The following is a 15,345-nucleotide window of genomic DNA, read 5'->3' on the forward strand; positions in this document are numbered from 1 at the left end:
AACCATGTCTCTCTCTCTCTCTCTCTCTCTCTCTCTCTCTCTGAACCATGTCTCTCTCTCTCTCTGAACCATCTCTCTCTCTCTCTCTCTCTCTCTGAACCGTGTCTCTCTCTCTCTCTCTGAACCATGTCTCTCTCTCTCTCTCTCTCTGAACCATGTCTCTCTCTCTCTCTGAACCATGTCTCTCTCTCTCTCTCTCTCTGAACCGTGTCTCTCTCTCTCTCTCTCTCTGAACCATGTCTCTCTCTCTCTCTGAACCATGTCTCTCTCTCTCTCTCTCTCTCTGAACCATGTCTCTCTCTCTCTCCCTGAACCATGTCTCTCTCTCTCTCTCTCTCTCTGAACCATGTCTCTCTCTCTCTCTCTCTCTCTGAACCATGTCTCTCTCTCTCTCTCTCTCTCTCTCTCTCTGAACCATGTCTCTCTCTCTCTCTCTCTGAACCATGTCTCTCTCTCTCTCTCTCTGAACCATGTCTCTCTCTCTCTCTCTCTCTCTCTGAACCATGTCTCTCTCTCTCTGGACCAGGCAAACAGACCAAAGGGTTAGGTTGATCCAGGATCTTATAGAAGGCCTTTTAATGAGTCCCAATTCTCTACCTTAGAAGTGTGTACTTGTTGACTCCATACCATGGAATGGACAGGTGTAAGAAACATGGAGGAGTGAAGGAAGAGCACACTTGAGGAAGAAAAGTTGAGAATATCTCTTCTCTTCTGCTGAATAACATCCATGTTTGTGCTGTGTCGCTGGGAAGTAGTTCTAGAAGCTTACAGTCGGTCCTTCATTAAGGACACGTCCTATTCTCTACCCCTCTAACAGTAAGGATACATCCTATTCTCTACCCCTCTAACAGTAAGGATACATCCTATTCTCTACCCCTCTTACAGTAAGGACACATCCTATTCTCTACCCCTCTTACAGTAAGGATACTTCCTGTTCTCTACCCCTCTTACAGTAAGGACACTGTACCCCATGTGCACTTGTTCACTCCACCTCATACATTTAAAAGTATTGGATTGGTGCAAGTAAGGCTGGAGTTACCACATTACCTTTACCCCAGTCCATTACCTTAACACCAGTCCATTACCTTAATGCCAGTCCATTACCTTAATGCCAGTCCATTACCTTTACCCAGTCCATTACCTTTACCCAGTCCATTACCTTAACCCAGTCCATTACCTTAACCCCAGTCCATTACCTTTACCACAACCCATTACCTTTACCCCAATCCATTACCTTTACCCCAGCACATTACCTTTACCCAGTCCATTACCTTAACCCAATCCATTACCTTAACCCCAGTCCATTACCTTTACCCCAGTCCATTACCTTTACCCAGTCCATTGCCTTTACCTTTACCCCAACCCATTACCTTTACCCCAATCCATTACCTTTACCCCATTACCTTTACCCAGTCCATTACCTTAACCCAGTCCATTACCTTTACCCCAGTCCATTACCTTTACCCAGTCCATTGCCTTTACCTTTACCCCAGTCCATTACCTTTACCCCAATCCATTACCTTTACCCCAGTCCATTACCTTTACCCCATTAACTTTACCCCAGTCCATTACCTTAACCCCAGTCCGTTACCTTAACCCAGTCCATTACCTTTACCCCAGTCCTTGTCCTTAACTCAATCCATTACCTTTACCCCAGTCCATTACCTTAACCCCAGTCCGTTACCTTAACCCAGTCCATTACCTTAACCCCAGTCCTTGTCCTTAACTCAATCCATTACCTTTACCCCAGTCCATTACCTTTACCCCAGTCCATTACCTTTACCCCATTACCTTTACCCCAGTCCGTTACCTTAACCCAGTCCATTACCTTAACCCCAGTCCGTTACCTTAACCCAGCCCATTAACTTTACCCCAGTCCATTACCTTTACCCCAGTCCATTACCTTTACCCCATTACCTTTACCCCAGTCCGTTACCTTAACCCAGTCCATTACCTTAACCCCAGTCCGTTACCTTAACCCAGCCCATTAACTTTACCCCAGTCCATTACCTTAACCCCAGTCCGTTACCTTAACCCAGTCCATTACCTTTACCCCAGTCCATTACCTTTACCTCAGTCCATGTTGCTTACCTTCCGAGCGGTTTAGAGGATGAATAATAAGACCCCAGGGTCTGTGGGGTTATAATAAGAGCCCAGGGTCGGTGGTGTTAAAATAAGACCCCAGGGTCAGTGGTGTTAAAATAAGACCCCAGGGTCAGTGGTGTTATAATAAGACCATCAGTGGTTACCCAGGGTTTTATAAGACCCCAGTCCATTATAATAAGAGCCTCAGTGGTACCCCAGGGTCAGTCCATGTGGTGTTATAATAAGAGCCCAGGTCAGTGGTGTTATAATAAGACCCCAGGGTCTGTGGTTTAGAGGGTCATGAATAATAAGACCCCAGGGTCAGTGGTGTTATAATAAGACCCCAGGGTCTGTGGGGTTATAATAAGAGCCCAGGGTCGGTGGTGTTAAAATAAGACCCCAGGGTCAGTGGTGTTAAAATAAGACCCCAGGGTCAGTGGTGTTATAATAAGAGCCCAGGGTCAGTGGTGTTATAATAAGACCCCAGGGTCAGTGGTGTTATAATAAGAGCCCAGGGTCAGTGGTGTTATAATAAGAGCCCAGGGTCAGTGGTGTTATAATAAGACCCCAGGGTCAGGTGTTATAATAAGACCCCAGGGTCAGTGGTGTTATAATAAGAGCCCAGGGTCAGTGGTGTTATAATAAGAGCCCAGGGTCAGTGGTGTTATAATAAGACCCCAGGGTCAGTGGTGTTATAATAAGAGCCCAGGGTCAGTGGTAATAAGACCCCAGGGTCAGTGGTGTTATAATAAGAGCCCAGGGTCAGTGGTGTTATAATAAGAGCCCAGGGTCAGTGGTGTTATAATAAGACCTCAGGGTCAGTGGTGTTATAATAAGAGCCCAGGGTCAGTGGTTTTATAATAAGAGCCCAGGGTCAGTGGTGTTATAATAAGACCTCAGGGTCAGTGGTGTTATAATAAGAGCCCAGGGTCAGTGGTGTTATAATAAGAGCCCAGGGTCAGTGGTTATAATAAGACCCCAGGGTCAGTGGTTATAATAAGACCCCAGGGTCAGTGGTGTTATAATAAGACCCCAGGGTCAGTGGGGTTATAATAAGACCCCAGGGTCAGTGGTGTTAAAATAAGACCTCTCTCCATCTCTTCTCTCTATCCATCTTTCCATCCATCTCTCCTCTTTATCCATCTCTCCTCTCTATCCATCTCTCCTCTCTATCCATCTCTCCTCTATTCATCTCTCCTCTCTATCCATCTCTCCTCTCTATCCATCTCTCCTCTATCCATCTCTCCTCTCTATCCATCTCTCCTCTATCCATCTCTACTCTCCATCCATCTCTCCTCTTTATCCACCCAACTCTCCTCTCCATCCATCTCTCAGAAAGAGACATACCGGGCCAGATAGAGTCATACCTGGCCAGACAGAGAATTACCGGGCCAGACAGAGACATACCTGGCCAGACAGAGACATACCGGGCTAGACTGAGACATACCGGGCTAGACCGGGCCAGACAGAGACATACCGGGCCAGACAGAGACATACCAGGCTAGACTGAGACATACCGGGCTAGACCGGGCCAGACTGAGACATACCGGGCTAGACCGGGCCAGACAGAGACATACCGGGCCAGACAGAGACATACCGGGCCAGACTGATACATACCGGGCTAGACCGGGCCAGACAGAGCCATACCAGGCCAGACAGAGACATACAGGGCCAGACAGAGACATACCGGGCCAGACAGAGAGATACCGGGCCAGACAGAGACATACCAGGCCAGACAGAGTCATACAGGGCCAGACAGAGACATACCGGGCCAGACAGAGACATACCGGGCCAGACAGAGACATACAGGGCCAGACAGAGACATACCGGGCCAGACTGAGACATACCGGGCAAGACTGAGACATACCGGGCTAGACCAGGCCAGACAGAGACATACAGGGCCAGACAGAGACATACCGGACCAGACAGAGACATACCAGGCTAGACTGAGACATACCGGGCTAGACCGGGCCAGACTGAGACATACCGGGCTAGACCGGGCCAGACAGAGACATACCGAGACAGAGACATACCGGGCCAGACAGAGACATACCAGGCCAGACAGAGACATACAGGGCCAGACAGAGACATACCGGGCCAGACAGAGACATACAGGGCCAGACAGAGAGAGATACCGGGCCAGACAGAGACATACCAGGCCAGACAGAGTCATACAGGGCCAGACAGAGACATACCGGGCCAGACTGAGACATACCGGGCAAGACTGAGACATACCGGGCTAGACCAGGCCAGACAGAGACATACAGGGCCAGACAGAGACATACCGGGCCAGACAGAGACATACAGAAAGGCCCGACAGACAGAAGTCAGGCTCATGTCAGAAGTCCAGCTGATACAGTGAGGACAGGAGACCCAGGTCAAGGATGTGCTGTTTAAAACTGGTAGTTAACCAGTTATGACAGACCTAAATCCACCACTACACTACAGCATCGTGCACAACAAAGGTTTGATGGGGGACCTACTTCAAAGAGGCATAACACATGAATCATCCGCACACGATGCTTTCAGAAGCAGTACAGAACAACTGCAAAATACTGTAAAGTGTTTTACTCGAAAGTCTACTATGATACTGGGGGATCTCTTTTCTCCAATAGAAAACCAACGAGCAACGGACAAACGCTTTCCAAAAAAAGGATTTTATTGATAACTGAATTACATCTCTTTTATACATATCTCAAATTATACATGATTTTTTTTTTTACACTTTACTGGTTTTTGTTTGTTTGTTGTTGCCAACATTACAACATCTGATGTCAACAGATTTTTAAATATTTATTTTTTACAACGGAAATAAAAAAAATAAATAGGTCCGAATGAATGGAGAAACAAATTAAATCATTTAAATTATGACATTCTCACTCACTCCTCTTTTAGGCAGGATAAAAACTCAAAAGCAACAATTCACACGTTACAAAACAGAATAAATGTGACTGGGGCGAATGACAAATAGATCAGGCAAAGATGAACAGAGTTTTAAAAGAAGGAGGAGGAGTGGCATGGTGTTGTGTATCCACCTGTCCTGGGTCGTGTTCATCAGGTACCAAACGGTTGAAAAACGGACCCTCTGCCCAATAAGAAACGTTCATTTTTGCTCTCCGTTTCACGTTTTCAGTTGCATGCCTTGATGAACACGACCCTCGACTGTTGTTACATCTCAGAACACTAGGGGAGACAGGGGGGAGAAAAAGGAGGGAGGAGAGGGGAGACAGGGGGAGAAAAAGGAGGGAGGAGAGGGGGAGACAGGGGGAAAAGGAGGGAGGAGAGGGGGAGACAGGGGGAGAAAAAGGAGGGAGGAGAGGGGGAGGAGAGGGGGAGAAAAAGGAGGGAGGAGAGGGGGGAGGAGGGGGGGAGAAAAAGGAGGGAGGAGAGGGGGAGGAGAGGGGGAGAAAAAGGAGGGAGGAGAGGGGGAGAAAAGGAGGGAGGAGAGGGGAGGAGAGGGGGAGAAAAAGGAGGGAGGAGAGGGGGAGACAGGGGGAGAAAAAGGAGGGAGGAGAGGGGGAGACAGGGGGAGAAAAAGGAGGGAGGAGAGGGGGAGGAGAGGGGGAGAAAAAGGAGGGAGGAGAGGGGGAGACAGGGGGAGAAAAAGGAGGGAGGAGAGGGGGAGGAGAGGGGAGAAAAAGGAGGGAGGAGAGGGGGAGGAGAGGGGGAGAATAAGGAGGGAGGAGAGGGGGAGAAAAAGGAGGGAGGAGAGGGGGAGACATGGGGGAGAAAAATGAGGGAGGAGAGGGGGAGACAGGGGGGAGAAAAGGAGGGATGGAGGAGAAGGGAGGAGAGGGGTGTAGTGGGTTGGCTGGGTTGGAGTCAGATTTGGCAGATTCTAGCAACAGAGAGATAAGCTCTGTCTCATTACAACTAGGAATCTCTACTACTTCACTATTTTAAACTATCTTCGCAATATTTGTTTGAATTAAATCCTCTTATTTTTATTTATTTTGGACATAATTTCTCATGTAAACATTACATTCATGCAACAGCCGCTTTATAATAATGTTCCTATATTTGATATATTTTGTTTTATTTAAACGAACAAAGGAGAGATAAAGGAAAACACAGTTAAAGGAGGATGATAAGATGACCCCTAAGGACAGGAAGTGAGGATGGTATGATGACCCCTAAGGACAGGAAGTGAGGATGGTATGATGACCCCTAAGGACAGGAAGTGAGGATGGTATGATGACCCCTAAGGACAGGAGGTGAGGATGGTAAGATGACCCCTAAGGACAGGAAGTGAGGATGGTATGATGACCCCTAAGGACAGGAAGTGAGGATGGTATGATGACCCCTAAGGACAGGAAGTGAGGATGGTATGATGACCCCTAAGGACAGGAGGTGAGGATGGTAAGATGACCCCTAAGGACAGGAAGTGAGGATGGTATGATGACCCCTAAGGACAGGAAGTGAGGATAGTATGATGACCCCTAAGGACAGGAGGTGAGGATGGTATGATGACCCCTAAGGACAGGAAGTGAGGATGGTATGATGACCCCTAAGGACAGGAAGTGAGGATGGTATGATGACCCCTAAGGACAGGAAGTGAGGATGGTATTATGACCCCTAAGGACAGGAAGTGAGGATGATAAGATGACCCCTAAGGACAGGAAGTGAGGATGATAAGATGACCCCTAAGGACAGGAAGTGAGGATGGTATGATGACCCCTAAGGACAGGAAGTGAGGATGGTATGATGATCCCTAAGGACAGGAAGTGAGGGATGAAAAAGAGGAGAGGATTCCCTGATGTATGTAGGTGTGTGTGATCCCAACTCCAAAGTGTGTGTGTGATCCCAACTCCAAAGTGTATGTGTGATCCCAACTCCAAAGTGTATGTGTGATCCCAACTCCAAAGTGTGTGTGTGATCCCAACTCCAAAGTGTGTGTGTGATCCCAACTCCAAAGTGTGTGTGTGTGTTCCCAACTCCAAAGCGTGTGTGTGTGTTTCCAGCTCCAAAGTGTGTGTGTGTGTGTGTGTGTGTGTGTGTGTGTGTGAGAGTGTTCCCAGCTCCTGTGTGTGCAGCCAGATCCCCCAGATTGACAACAGAAGTGGACATCTGTCCTGTCCTGAGGACGTTGGGAAATACATTCTAAGTAGTCTTGTATTATGCTACAGTGATGTGGACTGAGGTGGCGGATGGGTGGAATCCTATGACTCTGGATCCGAAGGATGTGAGTTCAGGCCCAGTGGTTTCTGTTTTACCGGCAAACCTTAAAAAGGTGCTACGCTATAGGATAAAAAAATAAATATATAATTTCAGCAGAAAACGTTCATAACATATCTGCAGTAACAGCGGGACTAATCAACAGACTAATCATGAATAGAAACTATAGTGACAGACTGGGCCTCCAGACTAATCATGAATAGAAACTATAGTGACAGACTGGGCCTCCAGACTAATCATGAATAGAAACTATAGTGATGGGACAGTCTGGACCGCCAGACTAATCATGAATAGAAACTATAGTGATGGGACAGACTGGGCCGCCAGACTAATCATGAATAGAAACTATAGTGACAGACTGGACCACCAGACTAATCATGAATAGAAACTATAGTGATGGGACAGTCTGGACCGCCAGACTAATCATGAATAGAAACTATAGCGACGGGACAGACTGGACCTCCAGACTAATCATGAATAGAAACTATAGTGACGGGACAGACTGGGCCGCCAGACTAATCATGAATAGAAACTATAGCGACAGGACAGACTAGGCCGCCAGACTAATCATGAATAGAAACTATAGTGATGGGACAGACTGGACCTCCAGACTAATCATGAATAGAAACTATAGTGACAGACTGGACCACCAGACTAATCATGAATAGAAACTATAGTGATGGGACAGACTGGACCTCCAGACTAATCATGAATAGAAACTATAGTGACGGGACAGTCTGGACCGCCAGACTAATCATGAATAGAAACTATAGTGATGGGACAGACTGGACCACCAGACTAATCATGAATAGAAACTATAGTGATGGGACAGACTGGACCACCAGACTAATCATGAATAGAAACTATAGTGACAGACTGGACAGTCTGGACCGCCAGACTAATCATGAATAGAAACTATAGTGATGGGACAGACTGGACCTCCAGACTAATCATGAATAGAAACTATAGTGATGGGACAGACTGGACCTCCAGACTAATCATGAATAGAAACTATAGTGATCTGACAGTCTGGACCTCCAGACTAATCATGAATAGAAACTATAGTGATGGGACAGTCTGGACCGCCAGACTAATCATGAATAGAAACTATAGTGACGGGACAGACTGGACCTCCAGACTAATCATGAATAGAAACTATAGTGACGGGACAGACTGGGCCGCCAGACTAATCATGAATAGAAACTATAGCGACGGGACAGACTGGACCGCCAGACTAATCATGAATAGAAACTATAGCGATGGGACAGACTGGGCCGCCAGACTAATCATGAATAGAAACTATAGTGATGGGACAGTCTGGACCGCCAGACTAATCATGAATAGAAACTATAGCGACGGGACAGACTGGACCTCCAGACTAATCATGAATAGAAACTATAGTGACGGGACAGACTGGGCCGCCAGACTAATCATGAATAGAAACTATAGCGACGGGACAGACTGGGCCGCCAGACTAATCATGAATAGAAACTATAGTGATGGGACAGACTGGACCTCCAGACTAATCATGAATAGAAACTATAGTGACAGACTGGACCACCAGACTAATCATGAATAGAAACTATAGTGATGGGACAGACTGGACCTCCAGACTAATCATGAATAGAAACTATAGTGACGGGACAGTCTGGACCGCCAGACTAATCATGAATAGAAACTATAGTGATGGGACAGACTGGACCACCAGACTAATCATGAATAGAAACTATAGTGATGGGACAGACTGGACCACCAGACTAATCATGAATAGAAACTATAGTGACAGACTGGACAGTCTGGACCGCCAGACTAATCATGAATAGAAACTATAGTGATGGGACAGACTGGACCTCCAGACTAATCATGAATAGAAACTATAGTGATGGGACAGACTGGACCTCCAGACTAATCATGAATAGAAACTATAGTGATGGGACAGTCTGGACCTCCAGACTAATCATGAATAGAAACTATAGTGATGGGACAGTCTGGACCGCCAGACTAATCATGAATAGAAACTATAGTGACGGGACAGACTGGACCTCCAGACTAATCATGAATAGAAACTATAGTGACGGGACAGACTGGGCCGCCAGACTAATCATGAATAGAAACTATAGCGACGGGACAGACTGGACCGCCAGACTAATCATGAATAGAAACTATAGTGATGGGACAGACTGGGCCGCCAGACTAATCATGAATAGAAACTATAGTGATGGGACAGTCTGGACCGCCAGACTAATCATGAATAGAAACTATAGCGACGGGACAGACTGGACCTCCAGACTAATCATGAATAGAAACTATAGTGACGGGACAGACTGGGCCGCCAGACTAATCATGAATAGAAACTATAGCGACGGGACAGACTGGGCCGCCAGACTAATCATGAATAGAAACTATAGTGATGGGACAGACTGGACCTCCAGACTAATCATGAATAGAAACTATAGTGACAGACTGGACCACCAGACTAATCATGAATAGAAACTATAGTGATGGGACAGACTGGACCTCCAGACTAATCATGAATAGAAACTATAGTGACGGGACAGTCTGGACCGCCAGACTAATCATGAATAGAAACTATAGTGATGGGACAGACTGGACCACCAGACTAATCATGAATAGAAACTATAGTGATGGGACAGACTGGACCACCAGACTAATCATGAATAGAAACTATAGTGACAGACTGGACAGTCTGGACCGCCAGACTAATCATGAATAGAAACTATAGTGATGGGACAGACTGGACCTCCAGACTAATCATGAATAGAAACTATAGTGATGGGACAGTCTGGACCTCCAGACTAATCATGAATAGAAACTATAGTGATGGGACAGTCTGGACCGCCAGACTAATCATGAATAGAAACTATAGTGACGGGACAGACTGGGCCGCCAGACTAATCATGAATAGAAACTATAGCGACGGGACAGACTGGGCCGCCAGACTAATCATGAATAGAAACTATAGTGATGGGACAGACTGGACCTCCAGACTAATCATGAATAGAAACTATAGTGACAGACTGGACCACCAGACTAATCATGAATAGAAACTATAGTGATGGGACAGACTGGACCTCCAGACTAATCATGAATAGAAACTATAGTGACAGACTGGACAGTCTGGACCGCCAGACTAATCATGAATAGAAACTATAGTGATGGGACAGACTGGACCGCCAGACTAATCATGAATAGAAACTATAGTGATGGGACAGACTGGACCACCAGACTAATCATGAATAGAAACTATAGTGATGGGACAGACTGGACCACCAGACTAATCATGAATAGAAACTATAGTGACAGACTGGACCACCAGACTAATCATGAATAGAAACTATAGTGATGGGACAGACTGGACCTCCAGACTAATCATGAATAGAAACTATAGTGACGGGACAGTCTGGACCGCCAGACTAATCATGAATAGAAACTATAGTGATGGGACAGACTGGACCACCAGACTAATCATGAATAGAAACTATAGTGATGGGACAGACTGGACCACCAGACTAATCATGAATAGAAACTATAGTGACAGACTGGACAGTCTGGACCGCCAGACTAATCATGAATAGAAACTATAGTGATGGGACAGACTGGACCTCCAGACTAATCATGAATAGAAACTATAGTGATGGGACAGACTGGACCTCCAGACTAATCATGAATAGAAACTATAGTGATGGGACAGTCTGGACCTCCAGACTAATCATGAATAGAAACTATAGTGATGGGACAGTCTGGACCGCCAGACTAATCATGAATAGAAACTATAGTGACGGGACAGACTGGACCTCCAGACTAATCATGAATAGAAACTATAGTGATGGGACAGACTGGACCTCCAGACTAATCATGAATAGAAACTATAGTGATGGGACAGTCTGGACCTCCAGACTAATCATGAATAGAAACTATAGTGATGGGACAGTCTGGACCGCCAGACTAATCATGAATAGAAACTATAGTGACGGGACAGTCTGGACCGCCAGACTAATCATGAATAGAAACTATAGTGACGGGACAGACTGGACCACCAGACTAATCATGAATAGAAACTATAGTGATGGGACAGACTGGACCACCAGACTAATCATGAATAGAAACTATAGTGACAGACTGGACAGTCTGGACCGCCAGACTAATCATGAATAGAAACTATAGTGATGGGACAGACTGGACCACCAGACTAATCATGAATAGAAACTATAGTGATGGGACAGTCTGGACCGCCAGACTAATCATGAATAGAAACTATAGTGACAGACTGGACAGTCTGGACCGCCAGACTAATCATGAATAGAAACTATAGTGATGGGACAGTCTAGACCGCCAGACTAATCATGAATAGAAACTATAGTGATGGGACAGACTGGACCTCCAGACTAATCATGAATAGAAACTATAGTGATGGGACAGACTGGACCTCCAGACTAATCATGAATAGAAACTATAGTGATGGGACAGTCTGGACCGCCAGACTAATCATGAATAGAAACTATAGTGACAGACTGGACAGTCTGGACCGCCAGACTAATCATGAATAGAAACTATAGTGACGGGACAGTCTGGACCGCCAGACTAATCATGAATAGAAACTATAGTGATGGGACAGACTGGACCTCCAGACTAATCTCATTCTATTGTGATCTTGGGTGATCTAGTCCAATACGATATGCTTCTATTGCTCTCCAAAATATTTTATGGTTGTTTGTTGACTTCTGTTTGTTCACTGTTGTTTGTTGACTGCTGTTTGTTGACTGCTGTCTGTTGACTGATGTTTGTTGACTGCTGTCTGTTGACTGCTGTTTGTTGACTGCTGTCTGTTGACTGATGTTTGTTGACTGCTGTCTGTTGACTGCTGTTTGTTGACTGCTGTTTGTTGACTGTTGTTTGTTGACCTGTTTGTTGACTGCTGTTTGTTGACTGTTGTTTGTTGACCTCTGTTTGTTGACTGCTGTTTGTTGACTGTTGTTTGTTGACCTCTGTTTGTTGACTGCTGTTTGTTGACTGATGTTTGTTGACTGTTGTTTGTTGACTGCTGTTTGTTGACTGATGTTTGTTGACTGTTGTTTGTTGACTGCTGTTTGTTGACTGATGTTTGTTGACTGTTGTTTGTTGACCTCTGTTTGTTGACTGCTGTTTGTTGACTGCTGTTTGTTGACTGCTGTTTGTTTACTGTTGTCTGTTGACTGCTGTTTGTTGACTGCTGTTTGTTTACTGTTGTCTGTTGACTGTTGTTTGTTGACTGTTGTTTGTTTACTGTTGTCTGTTGACTGCTGTTTGTTGACTGTTGTTTGTTGACTGCTGTTTGTTGACTGCTGTTTGTTGACTGCTGTCTGTTGACTGCTGTCTGTTGACTGCTGTCTGTTGACTGCTGTTTGTTGACTGCTGTTTGTTGACTGCTGTCTGTTGACTGCTGTTTGTTGACTGCTGTTTGTTGACTGCTGCCTGTTTACTGTTGTTTGTTGACTGCTGTTTGTTTACTGTTGTTAGTTTACTGTTGTTTGTTGACTGTTGTTTGTTTACTGTTGTTTGTTTACTGTTGTTTGTTTACTGTTGTCTGTTGACTGCTGTTTGTTTACTGTTGTTAGTTTACTGTTGTTTGTTGACTGTTGTTTGTTTACTGTTGTTTGTTTACTGTTGTTTGTTTACTGTTGTTTGTTTACTGCTGTTTGTTTTGTATACTGTTGTTTGTTTACTGCTGTTTGTTTACTGTTGTTTGTTTACATCAATGATCTTGTATTGTAGTATCCCCCTCAGAACAGCTTAAGACAGACAACAACATAGATATGGAGGTAATCGATCACCTGAATCAGAAAACCAGGATATGATTTGTATCGAGTGTAGCAGAATAATAACCCAATAGCTGGATTTTAACATGGCAACGATGATCCTACTTCTCATTCACACGTGTACATGCATGTACCCTACCCAGCCTGCCCTGCTATCGGGGAGGGGGGGGGGGCAGTTACTTGGAACAGCTACTAGGAACAGCCTGCCCTGCTATCGGGGAGGGGGGGGGCAGTTACTTGGAACAGCTACTAGGAACAGCCTGCCCTGCTATCGGGGAATGAATTGAGGTGATCGTACGGTGTTTTATGTTAGTCATATCCTCCTATTCAGACCAGGTCACATCCTCCTATTCAGACCAGGTCATATCCTCCTATTCAGACCAGGTCATATCCTCCTATTCAGACCAGGTCATATCCTCCTATTCAGACCAGGTCACATCCTCCTATTCAGACCAGGTCATATCCTCCTATTCAGACCAGGTCATATCCTCCTATTCAGACCAGGTCATATCCTCCTCCTCCTATTCAGACCAGGTCATATCCTCCTATTCAGACCAGGTCATATCCTCCTATTCAGACCAGGTCATATCCTCCTATTCAGACCAGGTCACATCCTCCTATTCAGACCAGGTCATATCCTCCTCCTCCTATTCAGACCAGGTCACATCTTCCTATTCAGACCAGGTCACATCCTCCTATTCAGACCAGGTCACATCCTCCTATTCAGACCAGGTCATATCCTCCTATTCAGACCAGGTCATATCCTCCTATTCAGACCAGGTCACATCCTCCTATTCAGACCAGGTCATATCCTCCTCCTCCTATTCAGACCAGGTCACATCCTCCTATTCAGACCAGGTCATATCCTCCTATTCAGACCAGGTCATATCCTCCTATTCAGACCAGGTCATATCCTCCTATTCAGACCAGGTCATATCCTCCTATTCAGACCAGGTCATATCCTCCTCCTCCTATTCAGACCAGGTCATATCCTCCTATTCAGACCAGGTCATATCCTCATATTCAGACCAGGACATATCCTCCTCCTCCTATTCAGACCAGGTCATATCCTCCTATTCAGACCAGGTCATATCCTCCTATTCAGACCAGGTCACATCCTCCTATTCAGACCAGGTCACATCCTCCTCCTCCTATTCAGACCAGGTCATATCCTCCTCCTCCTATTCAGACCAGGTCACATCCTCCTATTCAGACCAGGTCACATCCTCCTATTCAGACCAGGTCACATCCTCCTATTCAGACCAGGTCACATCCTCCTCCTCCTATTCAGACCAGGTCACATCCTCCTCCTCCTATTCAGACCAGGTCACATCCTCCTATTCAGACCAGGTCATATCCTCCTATTTAGACCAGGTCATATCCTCCTCCTCCTATTCAGACCAGGTCACATCCTCCTCTTCCTATTCAGACCAGGTCATATCCTCCTATTCAGACCAGGTCATATCCTCCTATTCAGACCAGGTCATATCCTCCTATTCAGACCAGGTCATATCCTCCTATTCAGACCAGGTCACATCCTCCTATTCAGACCAGGTCATATCCTCCTATTTAGACAAGGTCACATCCTCCTCCTCCTATTCAGACAAGGTCATATCCTCCTCCTCCTATTCAGACCAGGTCATATCCTCCTATTCAGACCAGGTCACATCCTCCTATTCAGACCAGGTCATATCCTCCTATTCAGACCAGGTCACATCTTCCTATTCAGACCAGGTCATATCCTCCTATTCAGACCAGGTCATATCCTCCTATTCAGACAAGGTCATATCCTCCTATTCAGACCAGGTCACATCTTCCTATTCAGACCAGGTCATATCCTCCTATTCAGACCAGGTCATATCCTCCTATTCAGACAAGGTCACATCCTCCTATTCAGACCAGGTCACATCCTCCTATTCAGACCAGGTCATATCCTCCTCCTCCTATTCAGACCAGGTCATATCCTCCTATTCAGACAAGGTCATATCCTCCTATTCAGACCAGGTCACATCTTCCTATTCAGACCAGGTCACATCCTCCTATTCAGACCAGGTCATATCCTCCTATTCAGATCAGGTCATATCCTCCTATTCAGACCAGGTCACATCCTCCTATTCAGACCAGGTCATATCCTCCTATTCAGACCAGGTCATATCCTCCTATTCAGACCAGGTCATATCCTCCTCCTCCTATTCAGACCAGGTCATATCCTCCTATTCAGACCAGGTCATATCCTCCTCCTCCTATTCAGACCAGGTCACATCCTCCT

This window comes from Oncorhynchus nerka, linkage group LG16 (assembly GCF_034236695.1).
Source record: "Oncorhynchus nerka isolate Pitt River linkage group LG16, Oner_Uvic_2.0, whole genome shotgun sequence".
Taxonomy (NCBI): domain Eukaryota; kingdom Metazoa; phylum Chordata; class Actinopteri; order Salmoniformes; family Salmonidae; genus Oncorhynchus; species Oncorhynchus nerka.